A 16,000-nucleotide genomic window follows, 5' to 3' on the forward strand; every position below is an offset into this window, starting at 1 on the left:
TCCAATGTCTCTCTGTACGGAGTCACTCTGGGCAGATGGGGCTCCTGATGGGTATGGCCCACGTGGTCTGAAAGGTGGCAAAGAACCAAAACAATTAACATATTTGCAGCCTGATGCTACAGAGTCTTCCGAGCTGCAGATACCAGTTTAACCAAGGTCTGTCTCCAGAGAACTGGAAAGTCTCAGGGAAGGGGCAAAAATGAGAGGATGGTGAATTAAAACAATGAAGAAATTGTGAATAAGAGGAGTAACAAGTATATTTAAGCACTGACAATACCTTCAGTGCCAAAACCAGCCCCATGAGCCTCAGGCACCTGTGATCTCTACAAGTTCCAGGTGAGTCTGTGCCTATAAGTACACTGGGAGACCAGAGCCGGTGATGGATTGCCAAGGGAAGGACAGGAGAATGCTCAGCTCTCTAAGGAGCTACAGATGCATCAGCCAACTGCAGGTCCAGAGCAGTGGGTATCACTGGGGCCCAATCATTTCTCACCATTGATTATCTTGGATATTTGGCAGGCATTCACTGAGCAAAGAGCCATGACAGCATTGGCTCCTCCCAGATGCTTGCTGTCTCCTGCTCAGCACAGGTCACGCTCCTGCAGCAGAGGCAGCTGGAGAAAACATATGCTCATATGTCCCAGCAGTGCTTGGTCACAGTCCAGTGTCCTGAGAGAAACTCACTTTCACGAGAAGTTGGAGGCCATGCATGAAATGGAGCAGCTGAGATGGGGCAGGTGTTTGCTTGGAGGCAGTGCCCACCAGCAAAGGTTGGGACAGACAGATGGCACCTCCAAAAGTGGCAGAGGGAGATGGGCAAGAGCACCTTGTATATTAGTGAACAGGCTTCCAGCTTCTTAAGCACAAAGAGGACTTGTGTAACTGTCTCTTCTTCCCATCCTCCTTTTATTTCTTGCTTCCTCCTTCCTTCCTCCTCTCCTTTTCTCTTTTCTTTGCTCTTTCTTCCTCCTCTAACATGTTAAATCATCTGTGCCATGGGTGGGTTTTATTTCATGATTATTGCATGGTGTAATACTGCTCGTGCTGTGTGCAGGCAGTTAAAAAACAGAGTTTGTTACTTTTTCACTGCTGGTGTTATGTGTTGGTCAAAGTGCAGGTGAGCTGATGTTCCCAGCTGCTAGATCTCAATAAACTGACTAAAGATCCTTTTTTAATACTTCTTTTAAACCAGGTTGCTATTGTTGACTGTGGTGATACAACAGATCCAGGGTCTGCAAGGTCTTCAGCAGGGACAGAGCCATATTTTAATTAAGAAGATAGAAGGGTGTAAATCCAGGCTGGCAGGTTAAAGACACAGAGAAGCCCCTATCTGGTCTCTGTGGGTGAAAAGAAAAAAAGAATTTGTCTTTGGGCAAGAGCACTTCCCAGACAGATCTCTCTGGCCTTGCATTCTTCCATGTTCTTATAATTCCTGAAATCTCTGTGAAACCCACCGGGTTGTATCCATTCTACCTGCAATACATATGCAAAAAGCTCTTAAGTTTTGTCTATGTCTTCCTACCCAGGGACCAAGGCTCTGGCAGATCCCTGGAGGAACAATCCCAGGAGTTTATAGCAATTTTGCAGTGAGATACCACAGCAGTTGTGAGGACTAACTTGGGTGTTTGTTGCCTAAGGCATGAAATTTAACTACCAGTGGCTCATACAGGGCTAGAAATAAATGTCATCAGTCCAAAGAGAAAAACAGGGATGGGGAATTGGAGAAGGGACAGCTCTGGTCACTCATTGACCCAGAAAAGTGACAGATAAGACCTAAATGATCTTTCCCTTGGGTCCTTCCTGTATGAAATTGAGAAGTAAGCATTTCTTTCTCACCACTGTAATCAATTTATGTCCTAAATTCTTTATTAATATTTATATTTGTCAGTTCCAACTTGGCTGAGCCCTTCTCCTTGCTTCTTTATGCCCACCTGCCTCAGCATCCTCCACCCAATCCATATCCCAGTGCTCCCCACTAAAGTTTTCCCTTTGTATCCACAAACATCCCACTGTGGCATTGCTGACCTTCCTAAAGACAGTTCTTCAACTGGGGAGACAAAGTGGGATCTGTGGTAGGGTGGCAACAAAGTCATAGGGAGCTCTGTACTAAGGCGGCCCTGGAGTCATGCTAGTCACCCCAATGGGCCAACAAATGATTGCCCAATGGTTGCCCAAAGCTTCAAAAAGGCCTTTTCAGATAAATAAAGGCATTTTCAGAGTCAATAAATTGTGCTGAGTTTTAACCTGCAAAGATTCCCCAAGCCACCACTGGCTGAGTCTGAAATACTGAGGTTTTACATGCCCAAATTTTAATGCATCCTGAAGCAACCTCTGACTACAGCCTCCACTCTGAGAAAAGGAGTTTCTGGGGACCATTCAGTCCATTCCCTGCAACCTGGAAAAGTGGGACACTAACACCAGATTTCCTATTGGCTTCTGCTGGTAACATTACTTTTACCACAAGCTGTAAAATAGCTTTAAATATTTGAAGCAGCAAATGTAAGCACCTTAGGAAACAGGACATAGATAAAGTTCTTCATCTTCCAAGCAAATATCCTTAATATTCAGGTAAATAATACTAAAGAAACTGGAAGTAGAGAAAGACTTATTAGGGCCACAAGGCATGTCAGGACATGATTATCCTGTTTCATGCCATCAGGAGAGCGTAAGACAGAGCAGCTGAAAACAACCAATACTTAATCAATCTGAAAAACCTGAAGTGAGTGAATTTTAAATGGGGAATTTTCCAAACAGCCCATTTCACCAGTTTAATGAGGACAATGATCAAATGAATGAATTAGAATAGGATCAGACAGTACAAAGTCTGGTACGTAGATCTCTCCAAAGCAGCTTGTGCACATGCCTTACCACAACATATATTGTCCTATGTGTATGGGAGACTATGGCCCAGTGAGAGAAAAATTCACATTTTCCCTCCTTATCACTTATTCTTTACTTTATATCCTAAGCCAGGATAGATTGACACCTTGACTTAATGTGTATCAGCTTTCCTAAGGAAAAGCAGATATCAGAAAAGCACTGCCAAAACCACCCAGTTACAACTATTTATCCAGAAGACACTGTAGGAATTAGTGGATTATAAATCTGGACCGATCTGCAAAGGTCTGGAATTTAGTTTTTCCACAGTACAAGCAAGAAATGCTGGTTTACCGCCTCAAGTTTCCCATATATTAAATTAACTCTTTGAACAGTGGTAGGGGAATCCCCTCGTATAAATGAACTACAGAAAGTCAGGATGATTATTATTATTATTACTGCTATTATTATTATTGCTGTTGTTAATAATGCAGTATCCATCCAGTGCATTAAACTACAAAGTGTGGATGAGGGGGACAGAATATTTGCCTGGCATACTCAGTGCTATTAAACACAAAACGTGACACCAGACTTAGCAACCTCTTCCATGGTGGGTGACAACATGTACCAAGCAGATGAAGCAAAACAGCTTCCACCTCTGTGAATCAACATTCCAGAACAAATAATGACAACTGGTGATAAATGCCTTTGGCTGGGAACAGTGGAGATGTGGCTTTGTCCAGTTCCCACTGTGAGGATGGTGGTGTGCATTTCTCTCCTCCACTCCCTCACTTCCCTCATAGTCCTATTCTTAGCTTGAAAAAGTACCTCAAGAAACAAGCATGGGGAGGAGGTGAAGGTGTGTCATGGGCAGGGGGGAATAGTCAGCATTTTTGCCTCAGCTGGGTAAACGATATTAACGCATCTGGAATAGCATGAAGAAAATCAGCATTACTGGGGAGGCTCTGCTGGTTAAGGAATAGGAAGCAGCTCCAGAGAAGATGTATGAAGCAATAAGAGATGATTTACTCCCACAGCTTTTATTGTTTGAATACTTACACGCACCCCATCTATTTTCGTTTGCCCCAGCATGCGTGGCAGTCCTCCCTGTCGGGGGGTGACATTGCTGCATTTGTCGGCGTTCCCTCCAATACATCATGAGGAATAGCTGCTCCTGGGCCTGGATGGTGGAAAGCAATCCCCTCCCCGTGCTAGCCCTCGTAATGGGAGCTCTCCATCATGCTGCCATCCCAGGGGGTGGGTGCGAGGAGCTCGCGGGAGCTCATCGGAAGCGGCCTCGCCGTCGTCGTCATAAAGCCCCATAAAGCAAACACTTCCCACATAACTCCATGTGCGCTCTCCGAGCGTGGCACTGACAGTGAGCAGCCTTATTCTGAGCAGAAGGAGAGAAAGAAAGAGATGCAGGATCTGTGACGAGCCCTGGGGTTGACAAGGCTTTAATATGTTCAACTCGGAGTGTGAGGATGTGACACTCATTTTCTGAGGTGGATCTTTCGTCGGCAAGTCTGACTTGTTACTTAGTGGACCAGGGGTTAATTTCAGCTTGCTTTCACTCAGGTAAGTGCTGGAGTGAAGAGGACTCAAATGTGGCTGATGGCTTTAATAGAGAGAGCCAGAGATCCTTAATAATGGCTTTAACCTGAAGGAGGGTATATTTAGGTTAGATATTAGTAAGAAATTCTTGACTGTGAGGATGGTGAGGCACTGGCACAGTTTTCCCAGAGAAGTTGGGGCTGTCTCACCCCTGGAAAGGTTCAAGGCCAGGTTGGATGGGGCTTGGAGCAACCTGCTCTAGTGGAAGGTGTCCCTGCCCATGGCAGGGGGGTTGGAACAAGATGATCTTAAAAGTCCCTTTCAACACAAACCATTCTATGATTCTATGACTGCATTTTAAGCCATAAATCAAAATAGGGAAGTGTTCATATGACTGAGGAGGACTCTGGTTCTGGGTAAGTGAGGGCAGCAAGGTGAGGTGCAGGAATGCAGGGAGTTGGTGTTGGACATGGGGGCTGGATGAAGCTGGGGGCCAGGGTGTCAGATCAGGGTATAAATCAGTCTTCTTAAAAACAAATTACAAAACCCACAAGAGTTTCTATATATTTTCTTTGGAATTTTGCAATATTTCAGGCTTGAACTCTTCCTAGGCACATAAGACTGAATTAAGCCTCACAAAAGGCCTTTGAATCTCATTTGAAGTCCCATTACAATGACTTTGGATGAGGATCTTCATGTTTTTGTTACATGATTTTGTCTCCTTAGTACAAATGGGCTCTGGAACAAGAAGTATTGCAGGCTATAAGAGTGTAACTGATGGGTTTATTTTTTCAGTTGTTTCATTGCCTTCCCCTAGAGGTATGTTTATATACATTAAATTTTGAGGCATACTAAGTTATATCTATCTCTGTTAGAAAACATCCCAGTAATTCCATCTATAATCACAAAGGCAAGTCATGTAAAGAGAGGAAATAGCTGGAATTAGGAACATAATGGAACAGCCAAATGGCTGTTGGGCAAGTCATGCCTTTCCCTGCAATCCAAATCAACAAACACTCTTCACAGCTTTGGGGTTTAATTAGTTAATTATTATTTTAAATTGTTTAAATTACTATTTAACTTTGAAATGTTACATAGCTTTTAACTCATTACTGAGTATGTGCAGAGGTTTCCTTCCTCTGGTTTGAAACTGTTCAGCCCGTTCCATTCCTCTGATAAGTTGCCACATAACATGATTCACTTCAAAAATGGAGAACCTCATCTGCACGAGTCTGCAGAAAGTCTTAAAGGGAATTATCCTGAGGACTATTCAGATGAACATGATAAGGATTCTGATGGCAACATTATTAACTGCTTCAGTGCTTAAAATACGCAGGAAAAATATCCTGTATTGGAGATCTACACTAGTATTTTGTAGAAAGGAGAAAGGACTCCCCAGAGGCAAAGAGAAGGTGTGACTGCTCTCCCTGGCACATTATCTCCTTCAAGATATATTCCCTTCTAAGAATTTTTTACTGGCTCTGCTCTTTATCATTTGTTGGCCAAATCTGTGAACAGTTTGATATGTCTTTGGAGACATGTTTTGTTTTGTCATAGTGATAACTTGGTCACATAATCTTGCCTAGGGTTTGAAGCACCATATTAGCATCATGTTTAGCACAAGGCATTACCATCATGTGAGCAAGACAGTGTCTCTGCTTTCAGTAAAGCTTCATGTGGCTGCAGTTGCATTCTCCTTAGAAGGTCCACAAACTTTCCAAACACTCATTAAGCTGTGCAGGAGTCCTTCCAAAGGACTAGTCTCTCAGATGTTTAAAGAGTATATCTTGCAAGGAGATGCCCTAAATCTGCAATCAAGACAGAGTTCTCTGTCCGTCCTGGCCAAAAGCCTGAAAGAGCCATCCTGGCTATGACCAGAGACTGCTTTTGGAGCATCCCAAGGGACATTTGACAAAGCTTTTACAAACTGCCTTCAGGGGTGCCAAGAGGAGATGATAAAGTCCCAGACTATGCCATCCTCACGGCACCTCTTGCAGCCACACTTTGGCATTTAGATGGCTAACAAGGATAACAAGGGTCTGTTCTTTACTTGTGAATTGAAAAGGGTTCAGTCTTCTCAAGCTGACAAAGAAAAGGATGATTCATCGACAGTTCATTTTTTCCACCCAATTTGTTACTTGTTATTTTTAATGAGCTTTCGAAAGCAAGCAAAAACATCAAGAGGAGATTAATTTCTGTATAATAAAAAAACACAACAAAACTCCAAGCACAAGAGCTGAAAGTTTAGAACTTTTAGTAGCTGACAGAATAAAGAGAATGAAGAAAGACTGAATCATCCTAAAAGGTAGTGGAAGGAAATTGGTTTCCTTTTGTTTTGGAAATGCAACAGTCCACTTGATATGGTTACAGCCAAGGCTCTGAAGGATAAAATTACTTTACCTTGCCTCTGCTCAAGGCTGTGCACTCATAAACTCTTCCAGCAGGTGCCTTGAGCTGTTTTGCACAGGTTTGTCCTTGCAACTCTTCTGCATGACAAGGTGACAGCTCCAACTGCTGCACATAATGGCTTAGAAAGAGTTGTCACACAAAGAAACCTTCCCTGGACTCCAGGAAAAAATCTGCTGGTTTGGGAAGAAGTACCAGTGCTGGAAATCCCAAGTGGGCAGCAACCTGAAGACATATGGGTTTTTTTTTGTCTGGACTTTGTCCATTATCATAAAATTAGAGGCCTATAGCCAATTGAAAGGTTTCTGTCATGTTGAGATGTATTTCTCTTTCCTTCCTTCTGTCCTACATCATCCTTGGTGTTTCTAGCTCTCAGATATAGACCTTCTACCCCCTTATGCTCTAATCAGTTTTTCAGTACACATGAACAATTCAAGTCCTCTAAAAGACAAGGCACCCCAAATCAATAATTAATAGTTGTGTGAGTGTCAAAATGGAGATATGGGAGCAAGTTTATATTGGATATTTAAAAGAAATTCTTCCCTGTGAGGGTGGTGAGGCCCTGGCACAGGTTGCCCTGAGAAGCTGTGGATACCCCATCCCTGGAAGTGTCCAAGACCAGGTTGGACGGGGCTCTGAGCAACCTGGTCTAGTGGAAGGTGTCCCTGCCCATAGCAGGGTATTGGAATGAGATGATCTTTAATGACTCTTCCAATGCAAACCATTCTATGGCTGTAGGAAATCACAGCCAACCTGGAAGGATCTGACTGACAAATATGGGCCAGGTGATTCCTTCCAGAATGGCAGTATTATTCTTGGAAGTACACAGAGGTGTACCTGTAGGCATGCAAAACCCCATGGAATGAAAGAACAGGAGGAAAAGTTGTGTTTGCTGATATCAAATATTGGGGATTTTTTGTGGTATTAATGCATTTAGTTTATCTGAAAGCAAAGTTAATATTAGTAACATTAATAATAATGTGGTAAGTGACTATGGGAATCTGAGGCCACACCATAATGCATTTATTCATACAAAAAAACTAAAAAGAAATTATGCCATTCAATCACTCCAGTCCATAGGAAGCATGATGAGAGAAGGTGACTTTGATAAGCCTGTATCAAATTTAGTGCAAACCACCATAGTTATTGTAGTTTCAGTGAAAATTTTACACCACTGGCAATGTAATTCAGAGTGTAAACCCTGATTCCCAAGAATCAAGACATCCAACAGGATTTTTCTCACCATAGACAACAAGTAAGACTGGATAAAACTCGTGGGACTCAACTGCTCACTCACAGAAGATGCACCATAAAGTCAGGTAATTACAGACAATTGTGCAGCATCTTATTCCTGTGCTTGTTAATGTGAAAGAAAAGCTGCTAGAAAAAGGCAATATATTTGTATTTATCTTTTCAGTGGGTGTCATCTCAAGTCTGCCTCACTCCAGTCCTTTTCTTTCCAAGAAAAGAGTAATTTATAGGATCATAACAACACAGAAAATTACTGACTGGAAGGATTCTGCTATAAATTAGTAGGTGTACCTTAGAAGGTGTGTGTGCTCACACCATCACATCCCCACTCAACTGTCCTATGTTGTTACCTTTAGCCATTTATTCTATATATACCATTAATAAATCTATAAATAAACTCTATACATGCCCAGTGACTTGTCTTTCCCCCAATTCTTATACATTTGTTTCCCCTTCTGCTTATTCTTTTATTTGCCCTGCCTTGTTAAATATTCCTCTGCCCTTTGGAGAGCACCAACTCCACCAGAGGGATGACTGTTTTCTCCTTGTACAGCAGCTCTATTCTAGACATTGTTTTATATTCCCTCTGTGTCTCACATTAACTCATTCAGCCTCTTATTTTGATGTTTTCACAAGTGGATTGAAGTAGTTTAACAGCACATTGCTTTTGCAAAGGGAAAGAAAGGTGAGAAGAACAGAAATAATGAGAATGGAACAGGGAAAAGGGAGCTATCCCAAAGCAAGGTTCCCTTGTTGGTAGCAAGGTTAGCTCAGCTCCCTATGGGACTTCACTCTATGTCTTTGACTGCCAGTTTTCCATTTGCCTTCCTTAAATTCCCTGGAAGGAACATTTCTCTCATGCTGGGTCCAGAAGCACTGTAGTGATCCCATTGCTTCCCAATCTGGGACCTAAAATCTTGATGTTAACTGTATTTTCTGTTATCCATTCACCATCTTCCACCCAGAAGACTTTAAAGCAGGGCAAAAATGTCCCTAGGAGAGGGTGGAAAATGAGTTTCTGTATAACCAGAAAAAAATAACAAAACTCCAAGCACAAAAGCTGAAAGTTTAGAGCTTTTAAAAGCTGACACTATAAACAGAATGAAGAAAGACTGAATCATCCTAAAAGGCAGAGGAAGCAAACTGTTTGTTTGAGGGTTTTTGTTTTTTGGTGCTTTTTTTTTGTTTGTTTTGTTTTGTTTTGGTAAAGCAACAATCTACCTGAAATGGTTACAGCCCAGGCTCTGAAAGGATAAAACTACTTTATCTCACCTCTGCTCAAGGCTGTGCACTCATAACCTCCTCCAGCAGATGCCTTGTGCTGTTCTGCACAGGTTTGTCCTTGCAACCCTTCTTCATGGGTTTTTTGGGTAATAAGTCTATTTCCAAGTGGTGTTTGGAAATCAAGGGGCATTTTCTGGGCATCTGAGTCCTCTTAGGGGGCTGAGTGTTATGGGGTCACTGTGCCAAAGACACTGGCTTGGGGAATACCTGGTCATGATGCCTACCTGGCTGCTTTATCCTTTGTGTACCACCCTCATTCCAGGCATGTGAAAAGACACAGAGTTGAGTGCAGGAAAAGCAAAATCACAGATGGAGGCACCTCAGGAGCTCATGAGCCTTTGAGGTCCTGTTTCAGCTCAGACAATGTTTCCAGGGTAGGTCAGGGACAAAGCTGGGGGACCTAACCCTAGACCCTGGTTAGGGTTCCTAGGTCCTAACTAAAGGATTTTGTCCCTGGCTGGTGTCCCTGATGCCAGAGAGCTTTGGTAGGAATTGTGCTTGCAAATAAAATCCCCCTCCTCTTCTTCCAGCTGCACAGTCCATCCCCAAAATATCCAATGAGCACCTTTGCTGGTGCAGAGTGGTTGTTGCCTTCCACCCCAATAACTGCTGAAGGATCTCTTTATTCACAGCTTAAGAAGCACTTGGGATTTTGTGAGGATGACTGACACCACACAAATGTACATTATAATTATTGTCATTCAGACTGGAGTCAGCTCTGCAGTGTTTTACGGTGGGTTTTTTTTTAATATAATTTTTCTGTGTAGGAGGGCTGTTTAATAAAAGAATATATTCCATTATGTGGCAAAGTTAAAATTTTATATTTTTTCTCCTTTTTATTCTTTGTGTCCTGTCACTGGTAAAACACTTTTCTCCTGTAGACACTAAGACTTATTCTACATGTCATTTGTGAGAGCTGTGGCTCACCAGGATGGGGTGCATCAGTTCTAATTACAGATGAACAAGACCTTTCCAGCCTAAAAATATATGTATAAATTTTTAAGGAAACTTTTTAAGAGTTTCGTGGAAGACCTATATTTTCCTTCTGGGCTGTTCAGAATGTGCTTCTTTTGGAAATAGCTTAGCAAAATGTTAAACTGCATTTTCCTGATGTTGTATAGCCTAATGGGACCGGTAGTTTTAGCCCCATTTTCACCAATAAAATAATCTCCTCAGAGGATTGTGTTTCCACTAAGTAACTGTGCTGACTTCCCACCAGCCAAGAAATGTGTTGTGTCATGGACATTACATTAACTTGTAATTATCATGTAATTATTATGAGCAGGAAGCCTGGCCTAGGAGAGTGGGGGAAATGCGAATGTTTCTGTTTTAACTACAGTTCCCACAAGACCACGTGCTGCTGTGAGAAAACAAAACTGAACGTTGACATGACTCAAAACAAAACCTTTCAGCAACCCAAATGGAAAGGTTTTGATTTCAGGCATGTCGAAACATTTCTCTTCAGCTGAAAATGTCAAAAAGAGCATTTGACATCTGTTGTGTTTTGACCTTTCCAAATTGAATTTCTTTGTCGCTCCCTCGTCCATTCTGTAGAAAGAAAAACACACATTTCTTTTGTCCTGATGTTGGGGGAAAACACAAAATAGAAATATCCAGAGGATTTGCCATGAAGGGATATTTTTCAGTTTCACTTACCTCTTTATAAGGAAGCCTAGGCTGAAATAAAATACCCCTTTCTCCTTCAGGACTCGTACTGAGCTGAGCCCTGCAGCCTGGAGCAGAGGATAAAGCAGCAAGTGTGATCCCAGGGGAATGCAAATCTTTCCTGGGCACCCCAAGCGCCTTCATAAATAACTTTGCTCCCACCCTGTATGTTACTGCAGCACCTGTACAGATTATATATATTCCTTCTTTTCAGTCTTTTCCTTGCTGCTATCTCCCGTGACACGTTGTCTGGTTTGTTCTTTGTATATCTAGTATGAAATCGAATAAATGTCCTATAAGTTACTTTCATCTCAGCATCTTCATTATTTTCATGTCAGAAGTGTCTCAGCAAGGGAAATTCAAGTTTGGGTGAGCTCACAGACATTTCTTTTCACTCATAAGACATGAGCAAACCATCTGGCACAGTTAAGCCACTCAGCATGATCCCTAAAACAAAGACAAATGCTGCCGCTGTTGTTTCATTGTTTAAAATAGACGTTTTTGGAGCACGGATTATTTCAGCTCAAACCTTCCAGCTCTTTTCTATTATACCCATACATATTGATACATGCCCCTGGATGTCTCCATATAGCCCTAGGAAATTGTCTCTTTATAAATGATACACATTAAATATATATAGCAACTATTCCTGGGGAGTGTATCTTAATTCTAAAATCCATTTAGGATAGCAGTGAAATTAAATTAAATCTCAGTACCCAATGGTTTTCTACTGTAGACTCAAATAAGATGTGTCATAGAAACATGAAATGGTCCTTTAGGATCATCCAGTTCTAACCCCCTGGCCGTGGGCAGGGACAACTTCCACTAGACCAGGTTGCTCCCAGCCCCATCCAACCTGGCCTTGAACACTTCCAGGGATGGGGTGTCACCATTCCTGCATCTCATCAGGTTGGATGTGGCTGTTTGAGACCTTGTCCATGAGCAATAAAGGTGCCCATGGCAGGACAGAGGACTGAACCATCGTGAGGAAGAAACAGTTGAAACACAAATGGTTTGGGGAAAAGCTTGAGCTCAGTTTTCCCTGGACTTTTTTCACACAGGAATTTTCAATGATACTTTATGTTCTCCAGTCCAACTAAATCCCAGAGATGGGAGGTTTGGTGGCATGTGACGAATGGTCCTTCTTCGTAGCAGCCTGGGAAGGGGAAGTGTCCTCTTTGTAAAATGTTGTGTTTCATTCAGCAAATTACTCTGTCCTTAATGGGGAATTGCAAGAAAGGATGATCCCAGGGAAACAATGGAAACAAGCTGGAGCTGAAGTTGCATGGATGCATATTTTCCAGTGGAAAAAAACTTATTTATGATTTCAGAAGGGTTGAAACTCACCAGTCCAGGCTGTAACCCACCCTACCAGCACTGATGATAAGGAAAATGATCTCTAAATACAGAAGGGTCATTTACTGATTGCACCTAGGTTTCCTCCCTGTTTTTCTGGAACAACTGGAACTGATCACTGGGTGGAAAAAATTTGCTTATCTAGACTGATAATCCCTTGTGGTGTGCAGTCACATTCATGGAGCAGACTGACTGTTGTCAATGGAACCATTTCCATGAATCAGAGATTTTGCCATCAGGCCACGACACCAGTTTCCAAGAACTGAAGGAATATCTTTCCTCTTTACCTCTAAGTCTAAGGAAATGCATGGTGTCACTAAAAAGCACTGGCACCTTTTCACATGTGATCCACAACTGCGTAACAATCACAGCAATTTCCTTTTTAATACCAAGTGGTGCTAATATGGATTGGAAAACCAAAGGGGTGGTTATATGGATTTACTGGTTCCCACACACCCATCACAGGCTCATCATTCAACAAATTCTACCTTTTAAATATGGCCACTGTTTGCAATTAATAACACAAAAAAATTCAATTCCATTTTCCTCCTCTTCTCTTGGAAAATACTAAAGAGAAGGATTTTATCACCTGCACTGTCCATAATATCCTGTACTGGATGTGATTGTCCAAGCAGTCCATCCCTACTACCAAACTATCTGACATCTATGACTACCATTATCTCCCATGAAAGATCCATAAGGAAAAGAAAATGTATTCAAGATAAGAACGTGTTCTAAAGCACTGATAAATTTTTATTGGTTTGCAAAACTCCAGGGATCCTGGATGGAGGCAGTTATGGAAAAAGGACTCAGTTATTGCAATGCAGGCTCTGCAAAGTCAAAGGTAGCTGTACATGCCAAGAGCTAGATGGGAATTTGAAGTTTTGTTTCTGATGCTCCTCTGTGAAAATGGTTTGTGCCCATAATTTGAGGAGCAGATTCCTTCTTCCTTAGTGCCAAGGCTGCTTTGAGGCTTTGCATATAGCAAAGACTGGTACTTCCCATAAGCAGAGATTGTACAAAGCCTTCATGGATGAATGAAGGGCTCCAACAAAACTCAAAGATTTTAAAAAAGAGTGTATAAGAGGTGGAAGCAGGGCCAGATCAGGTCACCCAAGATAGAGACGTGGTAAAGCTTTCCAAATGTCATCCCTACATGCTCAGAAGTCAGCGTGGATTCATAAAGATGAAACTGTGTCTGACCAAAGCTTTCTGCAAGGAAATGACCAACTCAGTGGGTGAGAGAAGAGCAGTGATTTTTTTTTCATAATTTAACAAGGCTTTTGACACTATTTGCCACAACATCCTCATTTTCAAGCTGATTAAATACAGATTAGACAAGCAGACAGTGAGTTGGATTGAAAACTAACTGAATTGCTGGACTGGAAGGGTCCCAGTTGGTGGGATGAAGTCCAGCTGGAGATCAGGCACAAGTTGTGAGCACCAGAGGCCAGTACTGAGACCAACAAAGTAACACCATTACCAGTGATCTGGTTGATGGGACAGGCCACTCTTTCAGCAAGTTTGCAGGTGATGCAAAACTCTGAGGAGTGGTTGATACCTCAAATGGTTGCGTTGCTTTCACAGTTATGTTGACAGGCTGGAAAAATGGTCAGAGGGGAAAGTTGTGAGTTCAACAGAGGTGAAGGTGAAGTCCTGCATCTGGGAAGGAACAGCCATAGAGTCACTGAAGGCCAGTCAGGTGATTAAGAGATTGCAGATGATTAAGAGGTTGCATATAAGAAACTGAAAGACCTGTGGCTGTTCAGCCTGGAGGAGACAAAGTTCTAGGGGGATCTTAGCACTGTCTGTAAATATGTGATGGGGAATGAAGAAGATGAAGCTCAGTTTTTCTCAGAGTTGCCCAATGACTGGACAGGAGGCAAGGGACACAAACTGAAGCACATCAAATTGTTTAAACACAAGAAAAGTTTTTTACTATCAGGATGATTGAACACTGAAACAAGTTTTCCAGAGAGGTTGAGTCTCCATCTCTGGAGATATTTGAAGAACTATTGGACCTGATGTTGCACAAACCTATAGGGGCTGCCTCTGCTTTGAACAGGGGAGGTGAAATGGATGCTCTCTAGAGATCCCTTCCAACCTCAATGGTTCTGTGATTATGAGGGTTGCAGAATTTATCCCAAATGGACTGCGCTGTCACCAAAACATTTTCTAGTATTGATGGAAGAGTTTTCCTGCAGCACAGAAAAGTTCCCTTCAATAATATTATCTCTCAGGGGATGCAGAAGAAAGTTTTGGACATTTAAAATGTGCTTACAGGAAATGGAGCAGTGCTTAAGGATTCTGTTACCATCAGCTTGGCTGTGTGCTGCAGTTCCACTTGCCTTCTCCAGGCATCTGCTCCTGTGTGATTGCATTTTTATTCTTTTTCAAAAGGGCAGATGGTATTTTTTTTTCCCTGTGTGCATAATTAAACAAACACAAAACAAACTCATCTAAAGATACTAATTAATTCCTTTTCCTAATAGATTGCAGGCAGTCTATTAATATTACTCACTCCTGGGACTAAGAGTCTGCCAGCAGAGCTTCCTTGTCTTACTGCTTTTCCTTCTCCCATGGTGAGACTAGTGAAGTGATCCACCACTTCCCTTTAAACACAGTCATATTGGAAGTAGCTGTAGCTAGTCCTGGGCTGGTTTTGGTGTTAGAATGCCCATCCTTTACTTCATTTGTTAAATGCTGTTTGAGTTGGGTTCCCTCATCATCCTTTCTAGCTTTGATAATTGATATCTGTGGCCATAAAGCTTCTTGGGTGAGGTAACGGCTGGGGACTGGGTCATTCCTGGCTCTACACACATTTACATCCAGTTTGGGCTCTCTGGTATTCTTGGAAAGGGTGTGACAAAGGAAAAGAATTTAATTGTTCTGTTTTTAATATATATCTACATGTACACATTAAAAAAATGGTGAGATCAAAAATGCCGTTGGATGGCACCAAGTGATTGTCAGCTCTATTATAATTACCCAATTAAAGAGGTGATAATGAACCCAGACTTGAAATGCTGGAGGGAGAAAAGGAGGGTGTCACCGGGAACTCAACATTTGTTTTATCCTAAATCTTTATTGTAAAGTAATCACCTGTCAGGAAGTCTGCTGAGGAGGGAGCAGCTATGCAGTGCAGTGCTGTGATCACAGAAACAGGGTGGGAACAAAAGCAGCAGTGACAGATTCAGGTAAGGCAGTCTCCAACCCTGGAAACCTGAGCAGCCCAAGGGCTTTTTAAGGAACCAACCTGGGGACAAGAAAGTGCTCAGCCTGAGCTGAGGACATTAAGTGGAAGCTGTGCTCTGTCCAGATATAAAGTTGTTTTAGTGCTTAGAAGATGGGTCATACTTTCATTGTGCTGGACCAAAAAATAATCCCTGAGCTGCATGTTCACACATTCTGCCATAGAGGCTCTGCTGAAAAGAACGTGGGGTAGGTGCTCATTTATGACCATCTACCATTACTTCTGAAGAGAATCTGAGGTAGATGGTCACCTCAGCAGCCTGAGGTGTTAAGAGGTTATTGGTTTGAACTGGTATAAATGGAGCCAAAAGGTCATGGGAAATCATCTCCTCTTTTTACTTGGTGTTTCTTAGACCAAATGTAGATCCATGGACCTGTTGGAGTGAATCTAGATGAGGGTTGTGAAGATGCTCCA

The 16,000-nt window shown here is 42.2% G+C and overlaps 1 long non-coding RNA gene across 1 annotated transcript; it reads left to right on the top strand.

Annotated features, from left to right (window-relative positions):
• Window positions 1–9,428: 9,428 nt before the first annotated feature.
• On the top strand, window positions 9,429–11,280 carry LOC135415313 (uncharacterized). The gene is made up of 2 exons (XR_010431075.1): window positions 9,429–9,686; window positions 11,019–11,280. It is a non-coding gene; the product is annotated as an uncharacterized LOC135415313 (long non-coding RNA).
• Window positions 11,281–16,000: the final 4,720 nt, after the last annotated feature.

The sequence above is a fragment of the Pseudopipra pipra genome, chromosome 5 (assembly GCF_036250125.1).
Source record: "Pseudopipra pipra isolate bDixPip1 chromosome 5, bDixPip1.hap1, whole genome shotgun sequence".
NCBI lineage: Eukaryota > Metazoa > Chordata > Aves > Passeriformes > Pipridae > Pseudopipra > Pseudopipra pipra.